The sequence below is a fragment of the Aotus nancymaae genome, unplaced genomic scaffold, assembly GCF_030222135.1.
Source record: "Aotus nancymaae isolate 86718 unplaced genomic scaffold, 86718_ANA_hifiasm-v0.15.2.pri h1tg000022l_1, whole genome shotgun sequence".
Lineage (NCBI taxonomy): Eukaryota > Metazoa > Chordata > Mammalia > Primates > Aotidae > Aotus > Aotus nancymaae.
This window is the reverse complement of record NW_026988435.1, coordinates 35,078,949-35,106,294: the sequence shown is the minus strand read 5'-3', so window position 1 is coordinate 35,106,294 and position 27,346 is coordinate 35,078,949. Positions and strand designations below refer to the sequence as shown.

Below are 27,346 nucleotides of genomic sequence, written 5' to 3'. Positions count from 1 at the left end.
AAGGCCTTTTATAATCAGCATTAATCCATTCATGAGGAAGAAGCCCTTGTGACCTAAACACCTGCCATTAGGCACCATATCTAACACAATTGCCTTGAAGATTAAGCTTCCAACACATGGGGACACATTCAAATCATAGCAAGATACAATCAGAAAATGATGTTTCTTTCCCCTGAAAGGGCCTGTTCCACCTGCTCTGTGAGACTGAGTCCTTCACCATTCTGGGAAGAAGTCACAGGTAGTCCCTGTGGATTACTGCTCATTCTCACAAAAATGCATTCATGACATCTAGCCCATAGAATCACCAAATCTCTATTTTCAAATCCATGCCCCTCCCTAGGTCAACCTAGGCCTCTTTCTGGCTGGTGCCCTGGGGATTGTGGTTGGCTTCTTATCTCTTTCCCCCACCTCACTAGCTGCACCTTCTGCCATCTCCATGGTTAGACAGGGGAAGAGGCAGAGGTAAACACATCTGATGTTGGTTTTCCCCAGGCCATGGCTCATGGAGAACACCAACTCTTTCCCTCAGCTCTCCCTCCTGTCCCCCATCACTGGGAATATTTCTCACCAGTCATGTGCTCTTGACTCAGGCAAAATCGTTCCATTGATGTGGCCACTTAAGAGCTCTCTCTTGGTCCCTGGACATCTAGCAATACCACTAGCTGCCTTCTGCTCTGGGAATTATCTGATAACCCTGGCAGGGCTCTCTCTCACATGACCCACCTCTGGTCCACAGTGAACATGCGTCTTTGGCCTGTGGCCAGTGGCAGAGCAGGCACACGGCCCTCTTCTCTGTGACCTCAGCCAGCCTCTGACCCTTGAGACTGTACCTGTGAAATCAGCCTCCAGTACCCCAAGTTACCTAAGCTCTGGGGACAGTTAATATGCTCTCTAAAAGGTGTCTTTGAAGCCATGCCTACAGACCTGAAGGAGGAAGGTAGCATGCCACCTCCCTCCATGAAGGGATAAAACTTATTACACACTGATTATTCCTCTTCCAAGAAATCATTTCTTAATCTCCAACCCGTCTCCTGGTCTCTCCATGTGGTATATAGGTTGCAGCTGGGTGGTCAACTGGAGGTCCTCAAAGCTGGTTTTCAACCCCTTCTAAGTCCTGCATGGGAAACCACACCCTGACTTTGGAACACCATTGTTCTTGCCACCTATTGACTTGAGGCCTCAGCCAAAACTGAGACAAAGGTTTCATCTTAGCCTCCTGTCCTTGTCTTAACCCTTCACTTAATTGTAAGCTCCTGAAAGGCAGAAACCCTGCCATGCCCATCTGCATTGCTTTCGTCCCTCTTATCTAGTGTTTAGTGGTGCCAGCTCAAGATGCCAGAAGGCATATTAGAGGAAGATAGCCCTGGTGATGACTCAGCATCATAAGGAAGATGAAAGAAAAAAAAGGTGGAAGACTTGGATTCTGCAGTGATGACTCAAAGGGGAGGCTTTAGAGGTTTCATGTTAGAGGTTATTCAGGCTTGGAAGCTATGAAAGCAGAGCTCTCCCAGGTCCATTTTCCCTTGGCATTGACTCAAGAACAAGTATATAACACAAGTCATTTTATACAGGCTGACCTTACAATGCTGAGAATGCACAAGATAGGAATAACGAGGTTTAAGAGGGAAAAAGGGTCACCCTCACTGCATCTAGGTCATCCCAGTTATTTCCCTACCTGTCCCTGCTTCTGAAATCAGATCTATCACCAGTGTCATCTTTGGGATATTAGGAAATGTACTGGTCCCTTTATTTTGGCCTGGTTAAAGCATGTGCTGAAGGTCTCAGGCACATAGAGAAGCAAGCATTTATTGGCAGGATGAAGAGTTCTGGGATAAGAAATTACTATTAAAAAAAGTCTAACTTACATGTATGCAACACATCCTGGGTGCGCTATAGAGCTGGATCTCATCACTTTGCAATCAGAGTGTCTCTTACATTCTAAATTCACAGGATTTTACCTATACTCATTTATTTATCAATAATTCATTGACAATAGCTAAGAATTCTTAGTTAAGACCTCCAAACTTGTTCCCTCTACTAAATTCCTGGCCTTCATTTAAGCCACTAGCCTCCTCTTAAAAGGTCCATGCTAGACTGGGTGCGGTGGCTCACGCCTGTAATCCCAGCACTTTGGGAGGCCTAGACAGGCAGATTACCTGAGGTCGGGAGCTCGAGACCAGCGTGACCAACATGGAGAAACTCCATCTCTACTAAAAATACAAAAATTAGCTAGGCATGGTGGTACATGCCTGTAATCCCAGCTACTTGGGAGGCCGAGGCAGGTGGATCACTTGAGGTCAGGAGTTTGAGACCAGCCTGGCAAACATGGTGAAACCCCATCTCTACTAAAAATACAAAAATTAGCTAGGCATGGTGGCCCATGCTTGTTATCCCAGCTACTTGGGAGGCTGAGAACTGCTCGAACCTGAGAAGTGCTGCCCTCCAGCCTAGGCAACAAAGCCAGAATCTGAGAAACAGAAAGAAAGAAAGGCAGAAAGAGAGAGAGAGAAGGAAGGAAGGAAGGAAGGAAAAGAAAGAGGGAGAGAGAAAGAGCAAAAGAAAAAAGAAGGAAGGAAGGAAGAGGGAGGGAAAGAGAGAAGGAAAGAAAGAGAAAGGAAAGAAGGAAAAAAGAGAGGGAGGGAGGGAAAGAGAGAAAAAGAAAGGAAGGAAGGAAGGAAGGAAGGAAGGAAGGAAGGAAGGAAGGAAGGGAGGGGCAGGCAGACAACCTCCTGTTGTTTTAACCAAGAACTCTTCTCCAAATCTGGGACTACTTTCTGCACATAGTCTCTGTCTGCTACCTATGCTCAGGCAGGCCTGGTTGATCTTGTTTTCTGACACTGATGAGCTCTCTCGAGTTGTTAGATCCTTTCCAGGTGTACAGCATTGTCTGTACAATATTTCCAGCCACTTCCTCTTTTCAGGGTTTCATCATTGCCTTTGACTCTTGCTAAAGAAGTTTGAGTTTTTTTTTCCACCCTGGAAATTCCTTGTCCTTTTGCCCTCTTTGTATAAACTGATGCTTCCTATTCGTCTCCCTCATCCTAGGTCTTTGCCAACAATCAATCACCCAATTACAGTCAGATTACAGTAATGTCTTGGAGAGACAGTGCCTCCCTTGGAAGCTGAAATGCAGCCTCGAGCTGCTTTCCTCCATGCAAACCCAGGTCTCTTCAAATTCTTCTCTGGTTATGTAACTGTAATTTCCATAGGCTTTCTCCCAAAATGTTTATCATAGATTACCTTCAAGCATGCATAACTCTAATAACTTACATTCGTTTAAACATGCATTAAATCGAAATAGAACTATGAGGCACCTGGGACCCAGGCATTTCAGTTCAGGCTTTAGCCATTGCTTTCCTTTCCTTTATGTGCAAGCAGGTAAACCTGTTGTGTCAACAAAGAAATGTTCTCACCCATATGACTGACATTTCAGTAAGCCTTTCCCAACCCAGCCTCCCACTCACCATGTGAAGGACGCTGAGCGCTGTAGAAACAGCAGGGCAAAAAGCTGAGTGTTTGTTTACTTCCTCTCTTGTCAAGGGGGACGAGAGAGGGGTGGGGGAGTGTGCCTGGATCGCTCAAGGAAAAATCAATCTGAACTGGGATTTGGAGGAGGAGCGCGTTGGAGATCCGTTCCTGTTCCCTAACTACACGGTTAGCTACTGCAGCCACTAGCCACGTGCAGGTATTTACACTTTAATTGATTAGAATTAAGTAAAACTGAAAATGTGCTTCCTCAATTACACTAGTCACATTTGAAGTAGTCCAGTGCTCAGGTGGCTGGTGGCTAGTTTAATAGGACGGTGCAGATACAGAACATTCCCATCATTGAGAAAAGTTCTAGTGCATATCTCTGATCTATAATGTAAGTAATGCTTATAAGACCGATATCTGAAATTTTTACTTTTTTTTTTTTTTGAGACAGAATCTGACGCTTTCACCCTTTCATTTCAGGGTTTAGCATTGCTTTCCTTTATGCATAAGCAAGTAAACCTGTTGTATTAACAAAAAAAATGCTTGGCGAAGAACTGAAATGTTCTCACCCATATTACTGACATTTCAGTAAGCCTTTCCCAACCCAGCCTCCCACTTGCCATGTGAAGGACTGGAGTGCAGTGGTGCAATCTCGGCTCACTGCAACCTCCACCTCCCGGGTTCAAGCAATTCTTCTGCCTCAGCCTCCCAAGTAGCTGGGACTACAGGCGCACGCCACCACATCCAGCTAATTTTTGTATTTTTTAGTAGAGATGGGGCTTCACCATGTTGACCAGGCTGGTCTCAAACTCCTGACCTCAAGGGATCCACCCACTTCGGCTTCCCAAAGTGCTGGGATTACAGGCGTGAGCCAGTGAGCCACTGTGCCCAGAGAAAATTCTACTTTTAAAATGAACATTGAGAAAATATAAAGTGAACTTTGCTGACTACAGTAAGAGTAAAATGATTTTTTTGAAAGGATTACTTCTAGGTGCTTTGTCAACACAAGTCAAAGAAAGGAACGAAAGACGGAGAGAAGAAAGGAAGGATAAGTAGGTGGTTATCAGCGGTAAAGGGGCTCACGGAAGACGAAGGGAACCCATCATTCCTAAGGGGAAAAGAAACAAAACAATGCCCCGAGGTGGACTTGTCTGAAATCCTGTCGGGAGGCAGCAAGCACTTTCTCATTTGGAAAACGTGTGCATGTGAGTCTGCAGGCACAGGGTCACAGGCCATGCTGGTCTTTGGTGAGTCAATTTAAAAGATGTAATACGAGGGAGGAGATGTTCCCTTTAAACAGCCCTACACCCGTTTACACATCTTTTCCTTTTCTTTAGACCACACTGGGTCAGGTGTGCAATAATTTATGAGGGCACCACTGTTGGGATGGGGGTTAGGGGGACACCCAGAGGCCAACGAACTCTTGTCTAAACCTGTCAGGAGAGAAACCCCAAGAATCTGTAGTTTCCAGGAATCTTTGGTATTCAGACTCCAGGGTTCATGTTAGTGACTGACACCCATGTCTCCATCTCTCTGTGTTTTTAAACCTTTGCTTTGCTTGGTAAGACTCCACCCCTCCCTCCACTACCAAATAGTAAATGGCTAGTGTGTATTCCACTGCCATATTGATTTTTCAAGGCTCATGTATAGCAGTCCTGCAAGAGTAGCCTCCATTTCTGGAATCCTGCAATACTGTGAAACATCTATTTAGTTTTCTTCTTGTTTCCTGGCATATAATTACTAAAATCCTCAGACTCTCCAAAGTGATGTCTTCTGTAGGCAAATGATTTGACTGATGGCTGGCAGCCCCTAGGGAACTTTGGGATGGGGTTAGTGACCAGAAAGACCAAGGAAGGATTAGAGGATTGGGACTTTCAGCCCCTCCCCAACCTCAGTGGAGGAGATGGGGGTTGAAAGTTCAGTTGTTCACCAATGCCCAGTGATGTCATCAACCATGGCTGCATAATGAAACCTGCATAAAAACCCGAAAGAACTGGGTGCAGAGAGCCAGCTGATAGTCAAACACATGGAGGCTTATACATTCATGTGCCTGGAGCGTGGCGCACCCCAGCTCCACAGGGACAGAAGCTCTGGGCTCAGGACTGCAGATCTCTCCCTATGTATCTCTTCATCTGTTTATTTGTATCTTTTATTGTTGTGTTGTTGTTGTTATTGTTTGAGATGGAGTATCACTCTGTCGCCCAGTGCAATGGTGCAATCTCGGCTCACTGCAACCTCCGCCTCCTGAGGTTCAAGCAATTCTCCTGTCTCAGCTTCCTGAGTAGCTGGGATTACAGGCACCTGCCATCATACCCGGCCAATTTTTGTGTTTTTAGTAGAGACAGGGTTTCATCATGTTGGCCAGGTTGGTCTCGAACTCCTGATATCAGGTGATCTGCCTGCCTTGGCCTCCCAAAGTGCTGGGATTACAGGCATGAGCCACTGCACCCAGCCTTATTCGTATCTTTTAAAATATCCTTTGTAATAAACTGGTAAATGTAAGAAAGTGTTTCCCTGAGGTCCATGAGCAGCTCTTGCAAATTAATCGAACCCAAGGAGGAGGTTGTAGGAACCCCAATTTATAGCTGATGGGTCACAACCACAGGCAAAATGACCAGGGGCTTGTGAATGGCATCAGAAGAGGGGGGCAGCCTTCAGGGACTGAGCCCCCAGCCCTGTGGGATCTGACGCTAGCTCCAGGTAGACTGCATTGGGATTGAACTGGAGGACAGCCAGCTGGTGTCCGCTGCAGACTGATTGCTCCCTTGGAGTGTAGGGGAAACCCACACACATTTGGTCTCGGAAGTCTTCTATGTTGATTGTTGTGGAGTAAAAGAATAGGAATAACATGGTGAAACCCCATCTCTACTAAAAATACAAAAATTAGCTGGGCATGGTGGCACTGGCCTGTGGTCCTAGCTACCCAGGAGGCTGAGGCAGGAGAATCGCTTGAACCTGGGAGGTGGAGGTTGCAGTGAATTGAGATCACGCCACTGCACTCCAGCCTGGGCGACAGAGTGAGACTCTGTCTCAAAAAAAGAAAAGAAAAAGAAAAAGAAAGCACTTTGAGTTTGTTTTTACTCAGGCTTTATAAAAGCTCTTTGGAAAATCAGCTCTGCTGGACTGCCACTCCATCCAAGCTGCATGGTGGGCTGCCTGAGGGGCGGCCTGATCCAGGGAAGCTCTGGAATTGGCAGGCTCACTTGTGAGTAGGACTGAGGTGGACCTGTCTGGGCATGTGCTTTGTTTTTCAGGAGACCCCAGCTGAGGGTGGAGCCGCCAAGCACAGGACAAGGTCCTTGTGTCCCTGGTCAGCAACAATGGCTGGGGAGCTGCTTATAGTAGCTGGTAGATTGACAGCAGGTCCGAGACTGATTACCGCTAGCAGCAAAATCAGCCTGTCATTCCCTCTGCCTCTCACTCTCATGGACGCATCATACACACGCCATTCCATTCCTCCACACACAAGCACCTACACGCAGACACACATACACACCCTCTCCAAACAAATACATAAAACACACCCCCCCAAACTCATATGCATACATATATACACGTATACACCCACTCCACACACACACAACACACACACCACATATCCACACATACATGCTTTTGAGAGTTCAGCCATCACCACGGTCTTTTTGCCTGGCTAAGCTTGAAGCTGCCTGTGAAGAGGAAGCAAGCTCCAAAGTGGGACCCAACTCATCCCCCAACTCCTGCAGCAGCAGCTCTGGACAGGGAAGTAGTCACCTGTGCTGAAGCCCTTCCATCTTCTGCCACCCCTCCGCCCCCCTGCAAGGACACTGGACTCAGCCTGAGCTCAGGCAAGAGCAGACTGTCGTCCTGGGTTTGTGGTCATTCTGTGACATTAGCATATCTCTCATTATAAGATTTATGATGTATGATGATAGACTGGACAGGGAAAATGTGGCACATATACACCATGGAATATTATGCAGCCATCAAAAACGATGAGTTCGTGTCCTTTGTAGGGACATGGATGAAGCTGGAAACCATCATTCTCAGCAAACTGACACAAGAACAGAAAATCAAACATCGCATGTTCTCACTCATAGGTGGGTGTTGAACAATGGAAACACATGGACACAGGGAGGGGAGCACTACACACTGGGGTCTGTTGGGGGGAAATAGGGGAGGGACAGTGGGAGTTGGGGAGGTGGGGAGAGATAGCATGGGGAGAAATGCCAGATATAGGTGAAGGGGAGGAAGGCAGCAAATCACACTGCCACGTGTGTACCTATGCAACAATTTTGTATGTTCTTCACATGTACCCCAAAACCTAAAATACAATTTAAAAAAAGCTTTATGATGTAATATCGTATGGTCTATGATATCACATGTATGGCATATAAAAGATTGTGTGTGTGTGTGTGTGTGTGTGTGTGTGTGTATGTAGAAACCATGTCTATGAACAGGCCAACAAAGAAGAGGCAGAGAGGAGGAATGCAACCCATTCTAACAGGAATGCAGTGGCATACAGTTTGGAAATTGACCCAGCAGCAGACCAATAACTCAGCCCACGCCCGGGTTGGTTTGCAATCACATTCACGCAGGTGTCGAGCACTGTGGCCACTTCAGTACCAGTGAGAGGTTCATGCTGAAATCTGCAGGAATCCAGCTATTTCCACGAAATTGGGAAGAAGCAAGAGCTGAAGGGACTGCAGCAATGTGCTATTTTTTAAGGTGTTGCTAACCGGCTAATAATATCTGGATTTTGGGGCGTGCTGCACACACTCGAAGGCTCTGCCAACACAAGCTAATTAACCTGTACTCAGAGGTGGGTGTGCGTATGAACTGTTACCACTTCAGCTTGCAGAACCACTTAGCTCTGTCACACGTCTTGTAGCAACATGCCAAGAGATTGCTAAAAACACACCGGGTTTTTAATACCCGGATTTAAGCAAATAGTGCTGGGAATCTCTGAGGCTGCTCATGCATTCAAATGAGAATGCTCCCTCTTCCTTCCTAGCTCCCGGCTGCTGTACATTCTTCTAGACTTCAACGCCCACTCAGATGTCTCCCTCCTCTACAGAGCCTTCCCCAGCTGTGCTTGCACGCAAATCGATCCTTCTCCATGGTGACCAACCATCGTGTTTGCATGGGACCATCTCAGTTTAATACTGAAAGCCTGTGTGGCAGTCAACCCTTTAGTCCTGGGCAACCTGGGACTACAAGATTCTCACCATTCTAAAGGATGTATTGCATATGATTTTGCTACTAACAATACTGTCTGCTATCTAGTAACATAACCTAGTAATCTGTACTGAGTTTGTCTCAAGATTATAAACTGCTCAAGAATAGGGTCCTTTCTTCATCTCCTTGCAATCTCTAATGTGGGCACAAAGAATTACATATTGACTTCATTTCTTTTTTTTTATTTATTTACTTTTTTTTTTTTTTTGAGACAGTCTTGCTCTGTCACCCAGGCTGGAGTGCAGTGGCATAAACTCGGCTCACTGTAACCTCCACCTCCCAGGTTCGATCTATTCTTCTGCCTTGGCCTTCCAAGTAGCTGGGATTTAGAGGTGTGCACCACTATGCCCAGCTAATTGTTGTATTTTTTTTTTTTTTAGACAAAGTCTCACTCTGTCACCCAGGCTGGAGCACAGTGGCACAATCTTGGCTCACTGCAACCTCTGCCTCCGGGTTCAAGCAATTCTCTGCCTCGGCCTCCCAAGTAGCTGGGATTACAGGTGCCCACCACCACACTCATATAATTTTTGTATTTTTAGTAGAGATGGGATTTTGCCATGCTGGCCAGGCTGGTCTGGAACTCCTGACCTCAGGTGATCCACCGGTCTCGGCCTTCCAAAGTGCTAGGATTACGGGCGTGAGCCATCGCAACTGGTCACGACTTTTTTTTTTTTTGAGATGGAGTCTCATCCTGTCACCCAGGCTGAAGTGTAGTGACACAATCTCAACTCACTGCAACCTCCACCTCCTTGGTTCAAGTGATTCTCCTGCCTCAGCCTCCCAAGTGGCTGGGACTACAGGCATGCACCACCACGTCTGGCTAATTTTTTTTTTTTTTTTTGTATTTTTTAGTAGAAACGGAGTTTCACCAGATTGGCCAGGCAGGTCTCCAACTCCAGACCTTGTGATCTGTCCACCTCGGCCTCCCAAAGTGCTGGGATTACAGGTGTGAGCCACCGTGCCTGGCTGACTTCCTTTCTTTTAATACCAGGTCTCTGCTATAACACAAGTCAAAATAAGACCCCTAATAGGTTTTTCTCTCTGTAGACAGTATAGGCCCTTCCCACTGAATGGTACCTTGAGCCTTAATCCTCCAGGTTGTAGGTCCAGACCAAGGACTCAGGGAGTTTGCCCTGATTGGCAGAAGAGCCCTCAGCAGCCAACTCTCCTGAGTTGATCCCTAGGGAGTTTGTTCTGGGCCCACCCTGCATCTCCCTGGTGATTCTCATTCAAATGGTTCTTGAAAAATAAGAGTAAGACTGGCACAGTGGTACATGCTTGTAATCCCAGCACTTTGAGAGGCCAAGGTGAGAAGATCCCTTGAGGCCAGGAGTTCAAAATCAACTGAGGCAACATAGTGAAACCCCATCTTTATGAAAATTTTTTTAAAAAATTAGCCAGGGTGTGGTGGCACAGACCTGTAGTCCCAGCTATTCAGGAGGCTGAGGCAGGAGGATCACTTGAACCCAGGAGGTGGAGGCTACAGTAAGCTGTGATCACACAACTGCACTCCAGCCTGGGCAAAAGAGCAATACCTTATCTCAGAAGTAAGCAGAAAAAGAGAAAAGAAAAATAGAGTAGAAACTCTTTCTTCCAGCTCTGTTGGGACTAGTTGTCAACTGTCAATCGAAAAAGCCACTTACAGTGAAAATTCATTTTTAAAAAGAAAAAAAAGATAAATATTTAAACTAAAACATTTCAATTTAAAACATGTAAAAAAAAATCTTTTTGATGTATGTCCAAGGCCTTCCTTTGAATTTGCACATTGGATTTCTTCGTTGTTTTTCTTGTATAAATCATGCCTGTATATTTCTAGTTATGATTTCTTTAAAATAGAACAAGAATTTAAAGACACTTGTGAAGTATTCTGAAAATGGAATCCTTCCAGAGCCTTGCAATATTTTTCTCAATCTTTTTACAGTTGTCTCAACCACACCAAATTAAGCAAAAATTTTAAGCAACTAACATTTGTTGGATCTTACCAAAGCATTCAACTGAATTCTTGGTCAAGTAGATGACATCTTTTTGCACAGAATGTAAGTTACATGAAAAAGGGAATCTTTGTTTTCTTGTTTACTGGTTTATTCCATGCATGAAGAACATTGCCTTCCATATTATAGATGTTTCATTTGTTGAATAAAGTGGTTTACTTAATATTTAATTAAATTAATTAGTTACAACAGTAAGTACAAATGCCAGAAAGAGGTTTGGGAGCTAATGCAACTGACTCTTGGTACACACAGCAGGTCAATCAGCAGGTGGGTGCACGGCTGCATGAGAGAGTCATTGACTAGCTACGAGCATTCAACTTGCTGTGAGCGTTAGTTAGTGTGTGTTCTTGGGAGGGCATGAAGTGTTCATTCATTTGGGGAGTCAGTTAAATGGAGGTTTGTTATGAGATATTCCTCTCTCCTGATCAGGTAAGAAGCCCAGGTCAAAGGAGAATGGAGGCAAGAGCCAGTGGAAGGAGTCAGAGAGTACTTCTCTCATTTCTGGTTCAGAAGGTGCCTTGTTTTGGATTCCAGAGCCAAAGAAGAAAGAACAGGGCAAGCAGATTCTCTGTAAACCCCAAGTTACCAACCCATCTTCCTGAATTGCCAAGAAGCTCTTCTTCCAAAGAAATCATTAGAGATCTTTCAGCCTGTTCTAAGCTAGGGGCTTCTGTGGTTCCCAGAAGGAGTTATATATCCTGCCATCATTTTAAGAGAAAAAACCCCACGCATTTCTTGGTGTTATTTATTCATGTCCTTCTTTGCCAAGAATGCACTTGAATAAATTCATTTGAGACCACACCTGGAACGATGTCAGTGAATCAGACCGTCTCGCTGCAGACTCTGGCACTACACCAGCAATGTGAAACCTTCTGTAAACCTTGGGGGTAATACTTCATAGGGTTGTTGTGAAAACTCAGTGAGATAACACTCATGAAGCACTGAGAACAGTGTCTATGCATAAGTTTGTCAACACATCATCATTGTTGTATTTGCATCTGTGTCCTGCTGTGTCACCAGAGCCTCATGAGTGTCACAAACAAGCCAACAACAACAAAAAAGTTCTGTTAACTGAATTTCTGCTTCCGCCACAAAAGACTTAAGTGTTCAGGGCCCTGATCCATTGCACATAATTAGCCTTTCCTTCCTCGAATGAGTTTGGTTTGGGGGAGAATCAAGATTTATGATAGAGGTAAGCAGTGAATCCTGTCACTTTTAGGCAGGTTTAAAAAGCCTGAAGATGGCTGGGCGCGGTGGCTCATGCCTGTAATCTCAGCATTTTGGGTGCCACTTGAGGACAGGAGTTCTAGACCAAACTGGCCAACATGGTGAAACCCCATCTCTACTGAAACACAAAAATTAGCCAGCCCATAGTGGCACACACCTGTAATCCCAGCTACTCAGGAGGCTGAGGCATGAGAATCACTTGAACCCAGGAGGTAGAGGTTGCAGTGAACCAAGATCACACCACTGCACTCCAGCCTGTATGACAGAATGAGATACTATCTCAAAAAGAAAAAAAAGGTAAAGAAAAGCCTGCAGAAGAGGCAAGGAGTGACAAGGGTCATTTCATTTTCCAACAGTGTCATTCTTAGATTCCAGCTCACTACAAATGTAATGTTACATTCACTGGATAAAACCTTACCTAGCTATTAAAACTGATTGAATGAAGATTGTTATTAATAATGAAAAATGATTGCAATATTAATTGAAGATTTACAAAACAACCATTCATTTAGGCATTCATTTATTAATATTAAGTCAGTAGCAAATAAAACAGATGACATCACTGACCTCATGAAATATTTGTTCTTATAAGACAAATATTCATTAGAGGATATGTGGAAGAAATGCATCTAAATTTTAATAAATTTTTATTTCTGAGTTATTGAATTATGTTTTATTTTAATGTTCTTTAAATTTTTTTGTATTTTTTTCAAAAAGGGCAGGAGGAAACATTTATTAGAGATATTTTAACTGCCCAGTGTCGTCTGAATCCCCTTATAATTGGAGAAAATCTTTTCCTTTTTTTTTTTTTTTTTTTTTTTTTTTGCTCAGGCTGGAGTGCAGTGGCATGATCTCGGCTCACTGCAAACTCCACCTCCCGGGATCAAGTGATTCTCCTGCCTCAGCCTCCCGAGTAGCTGGGACTATAGTTGTGCACCACCATGTCTAGCTAATTTTTTGTATTTTTAGTAGAGACAGGGTTTCACTGTGTTAGCCAGGATGGTCTCGATCTCCTGACCTCATGATCCACCCCCTTGACCTCACAAAGTGCTGGGATTACAGGCGTGAGCCACCGCACCCAGCTCGGAGAAAATTCGTTTTTATAAAGCTTGTCTACCCATGCACTACAGAGGCTGAAAACACCAGATATTTTCTTTCCCAGCTACCCTCACAGTCAGGCGTAGGCATGCGATCCTAGGTTGCTTGGGCCTCGTGTAATCATAGTGCACTTTGCTTTAAGACCAAGTGATACAGGCAAGTGGGGATGACAGTGAATCCTTGCTGGTTGTGCAAACTGTTGCAGTGAGACTGGATCCTGGGCCAGACACAGTGGCTAACGCCTGTAATCCAAGCACTTTGGGAGGCCAAAGCGGGTAGATCACCTGAGACAGGAGTTTGAGACCAGCCTGACCAATATGGTGAAATTCCGTCTCTACTAAAAATACAAAAAAATTAGCTGGGCATGGTGGTGGGGACCTGTAATTAATCACAGCTACTCAAGAGGCTGAGGCAGGAGAATTGCTTAAACCCAGGAGGTGGAGGTTGTCTCTACTAAAAATAGAGAAATTAGCTGGGTGTAGTAGTTGTAGCTGCTTGGGAGGCTGAAACAGGAGAATTGTTGGAACCTGGGAGGCAGAGTTTGCAGTGAGCAGGGATCACACCACTGCACTCCAACCTGGGCAACAGAGAGAGACTCTGTGTCAAAAAAAAAAAAAAAAAAAAAAGAGTGTCTCCCAGCCCAGCAGTTCAACAATGTTGGCCGCGTTGTTGAATGCCAAGTGGCCACACGATCTGGATTGCTCCTGTTGAAATGGTCAGTTTTTCTGCCCTAACAAAAGTCTGGTGTGAGCCACAGAGCTCCATCATCAGTGGCAGAGGGATGGTCAGGCGAGTGCTTGAGCAGACTGTGATGACACAAGTTGCTCCATGAGCAGCAGCCTCACCCCTGCCACTCCACCATCCTTCTCTCCACTCACACCTACAGCCTCATGGGGCGTTCCCTATGTCAGCTCAAAGCCAAGCATGGCCTCAGATGGATCTGCTTCATCTGCTTGCTCCAACCAGAAGTAAACAACTGGCTCTATATCCCCACTCTGGAATGGCCCTAAAGGCTGTGGGTAAAGGGAACTCCTCCCAGAGGATGGAAGCTTGAGTGGAACACTTTCTTGGCCACTCTTGCTGGACAGTGAGAGAACTTGGGATATAAAGCATTATCAGATTCTTGGGCTGCAGGTGGTGGCTGATGTTTGGATAGCTGGTCATGAATGTGGAAGGAACAAGATTGAAGAATTAGCCAAAGGGGGGTATGTGGATGGGCATCTAGAAAAGTTTCCCAAAAGTGTACTCTCTCCCAAAGACCCTTACTCCACAGTGGGGAAGGTAATGAATAAACCAGTGAACAAAATTATCAGCCCTGTAGATATCAGTCAACCTCCTTCCCAGCCACCCCACTGACTGTTTGATGGGCTCATATGCAAAGTGGCCATGGAAGTAAAAATGGAACCAACTGATGGACTCAGAGAGACAGATTTCCCTTCACCGTGATTAATTTGGCAACTTCCAGTGCTGAGGCCCAACGTGCGAGCAGCATGAACCCTCCCTTATCCTGTAATATTGTGTCTTTCTTAGACGGATCATCCTAGCTGCCAGCCAAAGTGAAAAACAGAATGTCTCCAAGCTGAGGTCGACAGAGTTAAGGTAAAATGATTAGCTGCCCTCAGCGTTGGCACAAAGTAGTTTTCTTTCTTTGTATCTACACTCAGCGTATTTTCTTAGACCCACCAGAATGCGAAAGTAATTAAGTCCCCTCTTTGTCCCAGCTTGAAAATATTTGTGGAAGGCCTGCAGCCTGCTTTCTTCCAGCCAGCCAGCTGCCTAATGAAGTGTTTCCTCTTTAGCTGCTTCAATCTTCCCTTGTTTCACCATTTTAGCTGATCTCCTGTAAACCTCTTCCAAGTTATCTGCATCTTCTTGATACCACGGCACTCCAGATTGAATGCCAGGCACATTCATGTTAAGCCTCACCTCCTCAACCCATTACGTGCCTCTGGCAGCAAAGGCAACTAAACCATGTAAGCATCTTATCTAATTATTGTAATTGCTTTTCAGACACATGTACACACGACAGATATACTTTGTTACCTCAGAGAATTAATGCCTTCTGAAGGTCAAAAACCACCTCTTGATTAGAAAAGGCAGAGAAATAGTCTTGTGAGATTGACGAGTCTAACCACAGGAAGAGCAGTGGATGCAGTTTTGACGGTGTTGGTAGGTGGTCTAGCTGTAACCCCACAAGCTGGGAGACCTTGGATAAGTCATTTCACCAGCTGGGCTCTCCATTTCTTGGTGAATAAAAATGAATGGGTTAAACTGCCGCAAAAGAGCTTCCTATGATTGCTATTTGTGAAAAGATAAATGCTGTTTCAAGCTAACATTTAAACCAGTGGATCACAATGAGAGTGAGACTGAATCAGAATTCCCTGGGGTGCGTTTGCAGAATACACCGGCTTCTCCAGGCCTGGGCCTACTGCCCCTCCAAGGCCTTTCAATATTTGGAGAAAGGCGAAAGAGGCATTTCTGCTTTATGAAAGCAGATTATGGTGGTAACTGTGGTGGACAGAACAATGTCACCCTCCTAATCACCAGAATCTGTGAATATGTTGGGTTATGTGGAAATGAAGGCTGCAGATGGAATTAAGGTTGCTAATCAGTCGACCTTAAGAGAAAGAGATTCTACTGCATTATTCAGGCAGCCCCAGTGTAATCACAAGGCTCCTAAAAGCAGAAGAGAGAGGCAGAGGAGCAGGTCAGAGGACTCAGGATGAGAAAGGTTTCACTTACTATTGCTGGCTTTGGAGATAGAGAAGGTGCCACAAGGCAAGGTGCAGGTTCTCCTCTAGCACCTCCAGAAAGAATGCAGCCCTGCTCACACCTTGATTTTAGCCCAGTGAGGCTGATTTCAGCCTCTGACCTCCAGAACTCTTAAGATAATAAATGTGTGTTGGTTCAAGCCACTAAATGCGTGGTAATTTTGTCACTGTGGGAAGAGGAAACAAAAATAGTGACCTCTAGGGGCACTGTACCTATACACTGACTCTCACATACAACACACACACACACACACGTGCATCTCACATACTACGCAGTCACACTCGCACATGCATATTCCCACCCACCCACATGCTCACACAGTCACTCACACACACTTACACACGTAGTCACATGTATGCCAAAAAAATCCACTCCACTGCTCTGGATTTTATGGAATAATACCTATAGATTTTCCCCAAGAAAAGACTGAATTTCTACTAAGTGAACAAGAAATAAGTTGCAATGAAAGAAGCTATGCAATGGGGAGGGATCTCTGACACCCCAGCTTCTGCCAGGCTCACCTCTGCCTCCCTGCGCCGGCCTCAGTCCTGTGACGACTCTAGGCAGCCCCTTCCCTCAGCTCATACAGACCTGTCCTTTCCCACAGAAGAACCTCTCCTGCCTCCCACAGCCCTTAACCCCCTCCCTCCCTTGGTTTGAGAGGAGCTGCTGGCTTTCTGTACCACTCTATGCAGCCAACTCCTAGACCAACTCTTAGCTCCCACTCCCTGATCTTTCCTTTTAATCCATGTTTCTTCTTTTCTCCAAAATGCATTTGATATGCTTTTCATGATACCAAGATCTGATTTTGTGGGGCACGGTGGATCACGCCTGCAATCCCAGAACTTTTGGAGGTAGAAGTTGAGGTCAGGTGTTTGAGACCAGCCTGACCAACACAGTGAAACCCCGTCTCTACAAAAAATTTAAAAATTAGCTAGGCATAGTGGTGCATGCCTGTAATCCCAGCTACTCAAGAGGCTGAGGCAGGAGAATCACTTGAATCTGGGATGTGGAGGTTGCAACGAGCCAAGATCATGCCACTGCACATCAGCCAGGGCAAAATAGTGAGACTTCTCAAAAAAAAAAAAAAATCTGATTTTGTTTTCTTTACTTCAACTCCCCTTCAATATTTAGGACACACATTTGTACTGCAGTTGATGGGGCTGGTTAGGGTTGGTGGCAGGGTGACCTGATAGGAAAAGTTCCATAGGGAGTCAAGAGGCCTGAGGGCCTGTCCTGGCCATCCCATTACTCTGTGGTCACTTAACTACAAAATGTATCACCCTTCACAAAATAAGTTAGACTGCTTATCTCTAAATTCCACATGAAATGTTTCCTTATTATTAGTGTATTTGTGTTCAGCAGGAGTGTTCTGTGTTTCTAGGAAATTAAAATCTCCTTTAGGGCATGAGTTAAGCTTCTATTTATTTTTAGTTCGCCCCCACACCTAGTAAAATGTGCCATACCCTGTGGGTGTCCAGTAAATGTGGATTGACTGACTGCTGACCTCAAATTAAGAAGTCGTGACTCTTTCTTCTGCTGCTGAGATGTGAATACAAAAAGAAAAATAATACTCAGAGTTTTTTTAAAAAAGCATGACTCAATTCAAATACTGCAAGCCATGAATTTGCTGGGGAAGGAAGACCACTTTGTAGGTATGCATTTGAGTCTTCTTCATATCAACAGAGACATTTTGAGAATCTATGTTTTAATGTATAAAATAGCTCTTATTAAGCTATAAAACAGGGGTCCTCAACCACACAGACCAGTATAAGTCCAAGGCCTGCTAGAAACTCGGCTGCACAGTGGGAGAACAGAGGGAGAGTGAGAGAAGCTTCATCTGTATTTACAGCCGCTCCCCCTTATTACCCAAGCTCAATCTGTCAGATCAGCGGTGGCATTAGATTCCCACAGGAGCACAAACCCTATTGTGAACTGCACATGCAAGGGAATCTAGATTGCCACTCCTTATGAAAATCTAATGCCTGATGATCTGTCACTGTTTCCCATCACCCCCAGATGGGACCATCCAGTTGCAGAAAAACAAGCTCAGGGTTCCCACTGATTCTACATTATGGTGAGTTATATAATTATTTCATTACATGAAGAAATAAAGTACATAATAAATGGAATGTTCTGGAATCATCCTGGAACCACTCCCCACCCCTGGTCTGAGGAAAACTTATCTTCCATGAAATAGGTCCCTGGTGCCAAAAAGGTTTGGAACCGCTGCTATAAAATAATTATTAGCATGATCATGTCATGATAATATTTATTAACAGAGGTGTTTCCTGTGAAAACTACAAGACTTCCTTATTTTTTTTCTTTTGAGACGAAGTCTAGCTGTGTTGCCAGGCTGGAGTGCAGTGGTGCAATCTTGGCTCACTGCACTTCCACCCCACCTCCCAGGTTCAAGTGATTCTCCTGCTTCAGCCTCCCAAGTAGCTGGGACTACAGGTGTGCACCACCATGCCCAAGTAATTTTTTGTAGTTTTAGAGAGACAGGGTTTCACCATGTTGGCCAGGATGGTCTTGATCTCTTGACCTTGTGATCCACCTACATCAGCCTCCAAAAGTGCTGGAATTACAGGCGTGAACTGCACCCAGCCAAGCCTTCCTTATTTTATTTAGAAGGCAAAAGTAGGGGCAGAATTGAATCCTCCCTAAAATTCATATGTGTAGGTCCCAACCCCCAGTACCTCAGAAGGTAACTGGACTTGGAGATGGGTTCTTAAACACGTCATTAAGTTAAATCATCAGATCATCAGGGTGGGCCCTAATCCAATGTTACAGTTGTCATTTTGGGAACAGATCAGAACACACATGAGGAAGGCGGTGTTAAGACACATGAGGAAGGTGGCCATCTACAAGCCAAACAGAGAAGCCTCAGAAGAAATCCACCATGCTGACACCTTGAGTTCCAACTTTCAGCCTGCAGAATCATAAGAAAATGATCTTCTGTTGGTTAACCTGCCCAGTCTCTGGTACTTTGTGGCAGACATCCTAGCAAATGAATACAGCAAGCATATAGACTAAGTTTGTTTATTTTAAATGTTTGGGGGAAGCCTATTAATTTTGAAATTATATACTTAACACATAATTATTATAAAAAATTTTTTGGAAATAAAAAAGAAATTTAATGGCATTATGTCCTTCCAAAACGTTTTATATGTAAATATATAAATTTTGAATTAAGTAATGATATACGTATAATCTGTCATCACTAAATATGTTAATTTTGCCCTTCCATTTTAGTAAATATAAATTTAATTTTAATGGTGGGTAGTTCTCCAGTATACAAATGTAAATGCTGGGTGCAGTGGCTCATGCCTGTATTCCCAGCACTTTGGGAGGCTGAGGCAGGCAGATCATCTGAGGTCAGGAGCTTCAGACCAGCCTAGCCAACATGGTGAAACCCCGTCTCTACTAAAAAAATACAAAAATTAGCCGGGCGTGGTGGCAGGCACCTGTAACCCCAGCTCCTCAGGAGGCTGAGGCAGGAGAATGGCTTGAACCCAGGAGGCAGAGGTTGCAGTGAGCTGAAATTGCACCATTGCACTCCAGCCTGGGCGACAGAGCGAGACTCCATCTCAAAAATAAATAAATTTAACTAATTCACTTAATCAGTGATCTATTGCTCAAGAGCTAAATTTTTCTTCCTGTTTCTTCACTGGTAATGCAAACTATTTATTCATCTTTGCACATTTTCCCAATAATTTTTCAGAATAAATACCTAGGAGGTTGCTGTGTCAAAAAAGAATGCTGTTTCCAGACTTTTTATACCTTAAGGGATGACTTGTTTTTTGATACCCTTAAGGGTGCAGCGGTGCAATCATAGTTCACTGTAGCCTTGAAGTCCTGGACTCAAGCAGTCCCCTGCCTTAGTCTCCCTCCTGCCTCAGCCTCCAAAGTAGCTGGGACTACAGGCGTGTGCCACCATCTTCAGCAAATTTTTTTTTTTTTTTTTAGAGATGGGGGACTGGGCGTGGTGGCTGAGGCAGGCAGATCACAAGGTCAGGAGTTCGAGACCAGCCTAACCAACATGGTGAAACCCCATCTCTACTAAAAATACAAAAATTACTGATGCCTATAATCCCAGCTACTTGGGAGGCTGAGGCAGGAGAATCACTTGAACCCGGGAGGTGGAGGTTGCAGTGAGCCAAGATTGCACCACTGCACTCCAGCATGGGTGACAGAGCAATACTCTGTCTCAAAAACAAATTTTGGAGATGGGGTATTGACGTTTTCCAGGCTAGTCTTGAACTCCTGGCTTCCAGAGGTCCCCCTACCTCAGCCTTCCACAGTGCTGGGATTACAGGCATTAACTACCACACTCGGCCATAAGATGTCATTTCTAAATCTATTCTTACAGGTCATAACTTAAAAGTGATTTGAAGACCCAAAATTCTGAGAGCATGATAGAAATGAAGGGCTGTTGGTTCCTTGGATCCGACATATATCAGTGAATCTTACATGGCACATGAACCAGAGCAATGCCTCTTCCAAATGATGTGTCTCCCCAAAATCTGCGCTTTTGGCATTTTTTGGATCTGGAAAGAGTGGAAGTGGGTCAGACTAAGTCAGTTACCACTATTAAAAAAAAAAAAAAAACAAAAAAAACGCTAGGGCCAGGCACAGTAATCCCAGCACTTTGAGAGGCCGAGGCCAGCAGATCACTTGAGGTCAGGAATTCAAGACCAGCCTGGCTAACATGGTGAAATCCCCATCTCTACTAAATATACAAAAAAAATTAGCTGGGCATGGTGGCACATGCCTGTAATTCCAGCTACTTAGAAGGCTGAGACATGAGAATTAATGGAACCTGGGAGGTGGAGGTTGCAGTGAGCTTGGATTGCACGACTGCACTCCAGCCTGAGTGACAGAGCAAGACTCTGTCTCAAAAAAAAAAAAAAAAAAAAAACTAAAACACTAAACACACACACTCACTCATGCACATCCACCCAGCTTAGCATTTTACAAGAGGCCAGCATAGAATGTCTGCACCCCCTTCTTCAACAGAGATAAGAAAAACAACCGTTTGTCTCTATCTAGTGGACTCTCTTTCTTCCTTTTTTTTTTCCTTGAGACAGAGTTTCGCTCTTGTTTCCCAGGCTGGAGTGCAATGGCGTGATCTCGACTCACCGAAACCTCTGCCTCTCAGGTTCAAGCGAGTGTCCTACCTCAGCCTCCTGAGTAGCTGGGATTACAGGCACCCGCCACCACACCTGGCTAATTTTTTGTATTTTTAGTAGAGACGAGGTTTCACCATGTTGGCCAGGCTGGTCTCGAACTCCTGACCTCAGGTGATCCACCCACCTCGGCCTCCCAAAGTGCTGGGATTACAGGTGGGAGCCACCACACCCAGCCTAGTGGACTCTCTAGACCAAATATTGGAACCACTTATTTTATTGTCCTGAAATAGAATCCATAAATAGCATGACCACCACACATCTCTGTAAATCCTCAAGCCTAACCAAAATAGAAGATGTCAGTAAGAAGTCAGATGCGTGGCTTGCATGTAAAAATCCTTGTGAACAGGACCACTACACGTGCACGCTGAACCCTGTGTGCTGCTTCGGCAACTCAGATCCTATGGGCAGTGCTGTCATTGGTGAGGCAATTTTCAGAAATTGTAAGCAACTCAGCCGAGCGCAGTGGCTCACGCCTGTAATCCCAGCACTTTGGGAGGCTGCAGCGGGCGGATCGCCTGAGGTCAGGAGTTCAAGACTAGGCTGGCCAACATGGCGAAACTCTGTCTCTCCACTAAAAAAATACAAAAATTACATGGTGGCAGGCACTTGTAATCCCAGCTCCTCAGGAGGCTGAGGCAGGAGAATGGCTTGAACCCGGGAGGCAGAGGTTGCAGTGAGCCAAGATTGTGCCACTGCACTCCAGCCTGGGGGACAAGAGTGAGACTCCATCTCAAAAAAAAAAAAAGGTAAGCAACTCTTAGTCAAGTTTCTGCAAAACAGAGTACAAGATTTCAATTTATATGACAGTTATACAACTGGGAAATCTGTGTGTATTAAAAGCATAGGGAAATAATTTGTATTATATACAAAATAGAGTTCAAGTCTAGCATTAGATTATTATCAACAGGTTTTTCACCTATATAAATGACCAACAAGACACTCAAAACCAGTGCAGGCTGGGAGAGAAGTTTTCATCACGAGGGAAAACCTCACACCTTGCAGGATGAATCAGAAATCCTGTCTCCCACCAACTATGTGCCAGGTGTGTCCCCATTCACTGCGATTACTAAGAAATGCCCACAGATTTGCAAAACACCCTGGGAGCAGAGGTGCCCTCATTAAGCATCACTGCACAAATATTCTTCTTAAAATAGAATGCCCTGACCCAAACATTATACTTCCAATGGAGAATGATAGAAGGAATTTGAGGTAGAACATCTTGGAAATACCAAGTTGACTTTATCTCAAGTGTCATTGATCTCTAGAAGCTGACTGAAGTGGTGTGTTGAGAAGGCGTCTAGAACTGCCTTTGGAATTGCCACCATCTATCAACCATGCCATCGTGAGCACAGAGGAGGGAAGTGTGGCCTGCATGCCACCATGTTTGCCGGCCCAGAAATGTTAACTCCCTTACTCTAGACATCTTTTGCCTATGTCTGCATCTGAAGATTGAAATTACTTTTTGGCAGGGAAAAAAAAATGCAATTGACTCACGTCAAGCTCCACTTTCCCACATTTGGCAAAACATTTCACAAGTTAGAGCAAAGAGGAAAACATCAGGTTCAAATATTCAAAACCATACATATTTCATGGAACAAGAGGAACTCTCTATTAAAAAATAGAACTGCTGAGCAGATATATAAAGTATGGTTTCTGTCAGGGAGAGTCTGGAAGAATTCACACAGTGGCAGCTCCAAAATTCAAGGATAGAGTAAAAGTCTTGCATCAAACTTTTTCTTCCACAGCCTGCCCCCTGGTGGAGATGTTAATAAGCAGGAGACACATAAGATTGAATTTACCGAAGGAAAGGGGAAAATAAAGCCGCTGCCCCAAGATCTTCTGAGGTAATGGAGAAAAGAAGTTTTGGCTGCTGCTCTGGTGATGATGATGGTGGTGATAGTGGTGGTGGTAACGACGATGATGATGGTGGTGGTGCTGGGGGAGGTAGTGGCAGGCGATAATAGTGGTTGGTATGATTTGACTTTGTGTCCCAACCCAAATCTCTTCTTCAATTATAGTTCCCATAATCCCCACATGTTATGGGAGGCACCCGGTGGGAGGTAATTGAATCATAAAGGCAGTTACCCCCATGCTGCTGTTCTCGTGATAATGAGTGAGTTCTCACGAGATCTGATGGTTTTACAAGGGGCTTTTCCCCCTTTGCTCAGCACTTCTCCTTTCTGCCACTATGTGTTTGCTTCCCCTTCTGCCATGATTGTAAGTTTCCTGAGGCCTCCCAAGCCATGCTGAACTATGAGTCAATTAAACCTCTTTCCTTTATAAATTGCTGAGTCTCAGGCATGTTTTAATTAGCACCAGAGAACGGACTTATACGGTGGTGGTGTAGTCATATTTTGCATGGATTCTTTTCCCCAACATTCTTTTTTTTTTTAGACAGAGTTTCACTCTTGTTGCCCAGGCTGGAGTGCAATGGTGCAATCTCTGCCCACTGCAACCTCCTCCTCCTGGGTTCAAGCGATTCTCCTGCCTCAGCCTCCCAAGTAGCGGAGATTAGAAGTGCCTGCCAGCATACCTGGCTAATTTTTTGGATTTTTTGGTAGAGACAGGGTTTCAGGTTTTTGGTTGGCCAGGGGCTGGTCTTGAACCCCTGACCTTGGGTGATCTTCCCACCTTAGTCTCCCAAAGTGCTGGGATTACAGACATGAGCCACCGCACCCAGCGTTTTCCCCCAACACCCTAAAGTCACCAATTCTCTGAGTGGAGAAGGAATACTAACAGGTTGTGGCTATCTCCGTTATAACACGTTATTGCTTATTTTTTGAAAGCATTTTCTGTATTCTTTTCTTGTATTCGTAATCCCAGGGAGGTATGGTATACCACCTCAATTATCTCATTAATGAAATTATGTCACTAGCTGGAATGTGAATGTAAATGTTTTATTAAGGTCATGATGTGGTTGGTGTGTGATACCAACTACTGGGAAATGAGTAGAGAGTTCAGGTAGGGTGAATGAAGAAAGAGAGACTGGATCACTGCTTTAGATTGGGGAGCAAGGGAGAACCTATCTGAGGAGGTGATATTTAAGCTAAGAATGGGATGCATCAAAGAGGTCAGCGATTAAAAGAAGAGGAATCCATGCCTACTGTGACCACAGCATGGGCAGAGGGGCTGGAGTGGCGCAGAGGAAGGAGCATGGCAGGAGATGAGTCTGCAAATGTAGGACAGGGGTTGACCAGATGGGACCTTCTAAGCCAAGGAGAGGATCTTGGTTTTTATTTTAACTGCAGTGGAGAAGACTTGGGAGGGTTTTAAGCAAGGGAGTGGCATGATGTGATTTGTTTTGAAAGAACACCCTGCTGCGTTTGAGGAAGGGATTGGAGGAGGAAGAGAACCATCAGGAGGTTCTTGGCAGGAGTCCAGATGAGCAACTATGGAGCCTTGTGCTAGCTAGAAGCATAGAGGATGGAGAGAGAGGGCAGAGTTGAGATGTGCCTCAGAATGCAAGTGGGCAAGACTTACTCTGGATTTAGCAAAATGAGAAAAACGGCAGAATTAAAAATTTGATGTGTGTCCTGGGCAGTTGGGTGCCACTGACCAAGATGGGGAAGACTGAGGATAGAGTAACTGATTGTTTTTCTTTTGAGGCGGGGTAGGGAGTAGATCAAGAGTTCAGCTTCAGCTCCATTAATTTGGAGGTGCCTGTTAGGCATTAGGAAGGGATTCCAAGCAGAACATTATAGATGCAGCTCTGGAATTCTAGAGAAAGCCCAGGTCTGGAAACCCAGAACTAACAGCCCCTTGCAAGCAGGCAACAAACAACAAGCATTTGTACCAGGTGTGGTGGCACATGCCTGTGGTCCCAGCTACCTGGGCGGCTGAAGTGGGAGGATCACTTGAGCCCAGGAGTTTGAAGCTGCAGTTAAAAAAAAAAAGAAAGAAAAAGCAGCATTTGTGCAGCAGCTTATAGCTTACAGACACCTCTGTATGCCTTAGCTCATTCATCTTACAGCAATCTTGTGAAGTTATTATTACTTCTGTACTTTTACTGATTAATAATAATATTTCCCATTTGCATCTTGGTTTAGAGTTGCTACAATACTTTCCCACAGGCTGTTTGTCTCATTTCGCTCTTTCTAAAAACACTGGGGAATAGAAAGGTATGAGTGAGGGTGGCTGTGAGCACAGTCATTACTCCTGTTGACACTCATGCCTATAGAGGCACACAGGGGAGAACATGTGATTTGCACACCTGTGCTGATGATCTTTAAAAAATGTCTGCTGATGTAGATTTTTGCGTACATAAGAGCCCTCTGCTGTTCAGAGTGGGTTTATCCATTACTCAGGTTTTCAGCTCAGCAGTATGAAAGTACTGAATCAGACTTTAAGTTTTGTAAAATGCTCTTGGGGTAGATATCTTACATAATGACCAAAAATTTTTAAAAATACTTTAACTTGTTATAATTAACAATACCTCCAGCATGGTGGTTCATGCCTATTATCCCAACACTTTGGGAGCCCAAGGCAGAAGGATTACTTGAGCCCAGGAGTTTGAGACCAGCCAAGGTAACATACCAAGACCTCCATCTCTACCAAAAATAAAAAATTGGCCAGGTGTGGTGGCACATCCCTTTAGTCTCAGCTACTCGGGAGGCTGAGGTGGGAGGATCAATTCAACCCAGGCAGTCGAGGCTGCAGTGAGCCATGATCACAGCACTGCACTTCAGCCTGGGTGACAGAGCAAGTGAGACTCTGTCTCAAAAAAAAACAAAACAGAAGAAAACACCACCTTCATATTAGAAAACTCAATATTTTATTTTTGAAGAAAACAACATTGAGAGAAAGAAACAAGGTGGTTTCATATTTGAGACTTAGTTTTTTCCATCACTAACTACCCAAATCTAGATATGGTTCTTGCATGAATGTGGATGTCATTTCATGGCTAAAAGTAGATGAGAAGCATCTAAATCTTTATAATGTCTGTTAATAGGAACACCATGTAAAATCAGTGATTTAATACTTTTAAAAAATTTTTTGAGAAACCTTATCATATCTATCAGTGTGCTTTACTGGTTCATGGATAGTGTGCCATTTGAATCAGTCATTACAGGATGGAGATGCATAAAGGGAAAGATAGGGGTAGGTCATTGATGATCTAGAGATTGTGGAAGCAACTGGCCAAGGGTGTGCCAGGGGAAGGTGCCAAGACCAGCTCAGTCGTGGAGACCCCGACCCAGTGGAGCTGAAGAAATTAAGAAACAGACACAAAGACAGAACACCAAGTGGGATCAGGCAGCTAACAGCCTTCCGAGCTGAGAGCCTCAAGCAGACTCTGGCCCACTTATTTATTATCTCTGAACAGGTAATTATTATTAACAAACAGGTGTTCTGTGTTTTCTCATAGAATAAAGATAAACTAGGCAGGAAGCTGGTGCCTGCTTACTACTGATCAAAAACAAACTAGAAAGCATTCTCCACAAGGGAGCAATGAGGGCAGGGTCACATATCCCGCGTTTAGTTTAACTGGTGTATGATATACATATACAAAGAACACCCTGAGCAGTTTTCCGCCTGGGGAGCCAGCTCGGTTTTCCTTGCTGTCGTTCTCAGTAAACAATATAGTCCATCACACACATTAGGACTTGTCCCAGCAAGAAGGAACAACTTGAAACCAAGAGAATTGTAGATTCTAGAGCTGGGACATAAAGCTTGAAGACCACTTCAGTACCAGCCAAGTTTGGCCTTCACTGGGCTGGCAGAGGGGACCCCAAAAGACTCATTAACTGGACAATGGCACACATGATGAGATCTGAGCTTGAAAGAATGTTCCAGAAGGCATGTGTAGAGCAGCTGATAGAGTGAAGGGGCAGGATAAAGAATAGTCATTTAGGGACCTCTTACAACCATCCACGGACACAACAAGGATCTCACCTAGGGTAGCCACCATGAAAAAGGAAAAATAGGCCAGATGCGGTGGCTCATGCCTGTAATACCAGCACTTTGGGAGGTTGAGGCAGATAGATCACGAGGTCCAGAGTTCAAGACCATCCTGGCCAAATGGTGAAACCCCATCTCTACTAAAAATACAAAAATTAGCTGGGTGTGGGGGCAGGCACCTGTAATCCCAGCTACTTGGGAGGCTGAGGCAGGAGAATCGCTTGAACCCAGGAGGTGGAAGTTGCATGAGATCATGGTGGAAGAGCCGAGATCATGCCACTGCGCTCCAGCCTAGGCGACAGAGCAAGACTCCATCTCAAAAAAAAAAAGAAAAAGAAAAAATTGTAATATTGTGTAGGAAAGGAAAAAAAGGAAGATGGTTGAGAAAATGGAGGAATCACTGCATAAACTGCCACACAAAAGACTTGAAAAGTAAGTTCCATTGTATCAACAACAAAACAACAAACAAAACAACAGTGT

General features: G+C 44.6%; 1 protein-coding gene and 1 pseudogene across 3 annotated transcripts in view; both read right to left on the bottom strand.

The window, feature by feature from the left end:
- Window positions 1-27,346, bottom strand: part of HUNK (hormonally up-regulated Neu-associated kinase) — a 286,592-nt gene that overhangs the window by 204,876 nt on the left and 54,370 nt on the right. The gene's annotated exons all lie outside the window — the stretch shown is intronic.
- The window catches only part of LOC105713504 (translationally-controlled tumor protein-like), a 51,545-nt pseudogene that overhangs the window by 23,177 nt on the left and 1,022 nt on the right, over window positions 1-27,346 (bottom strand).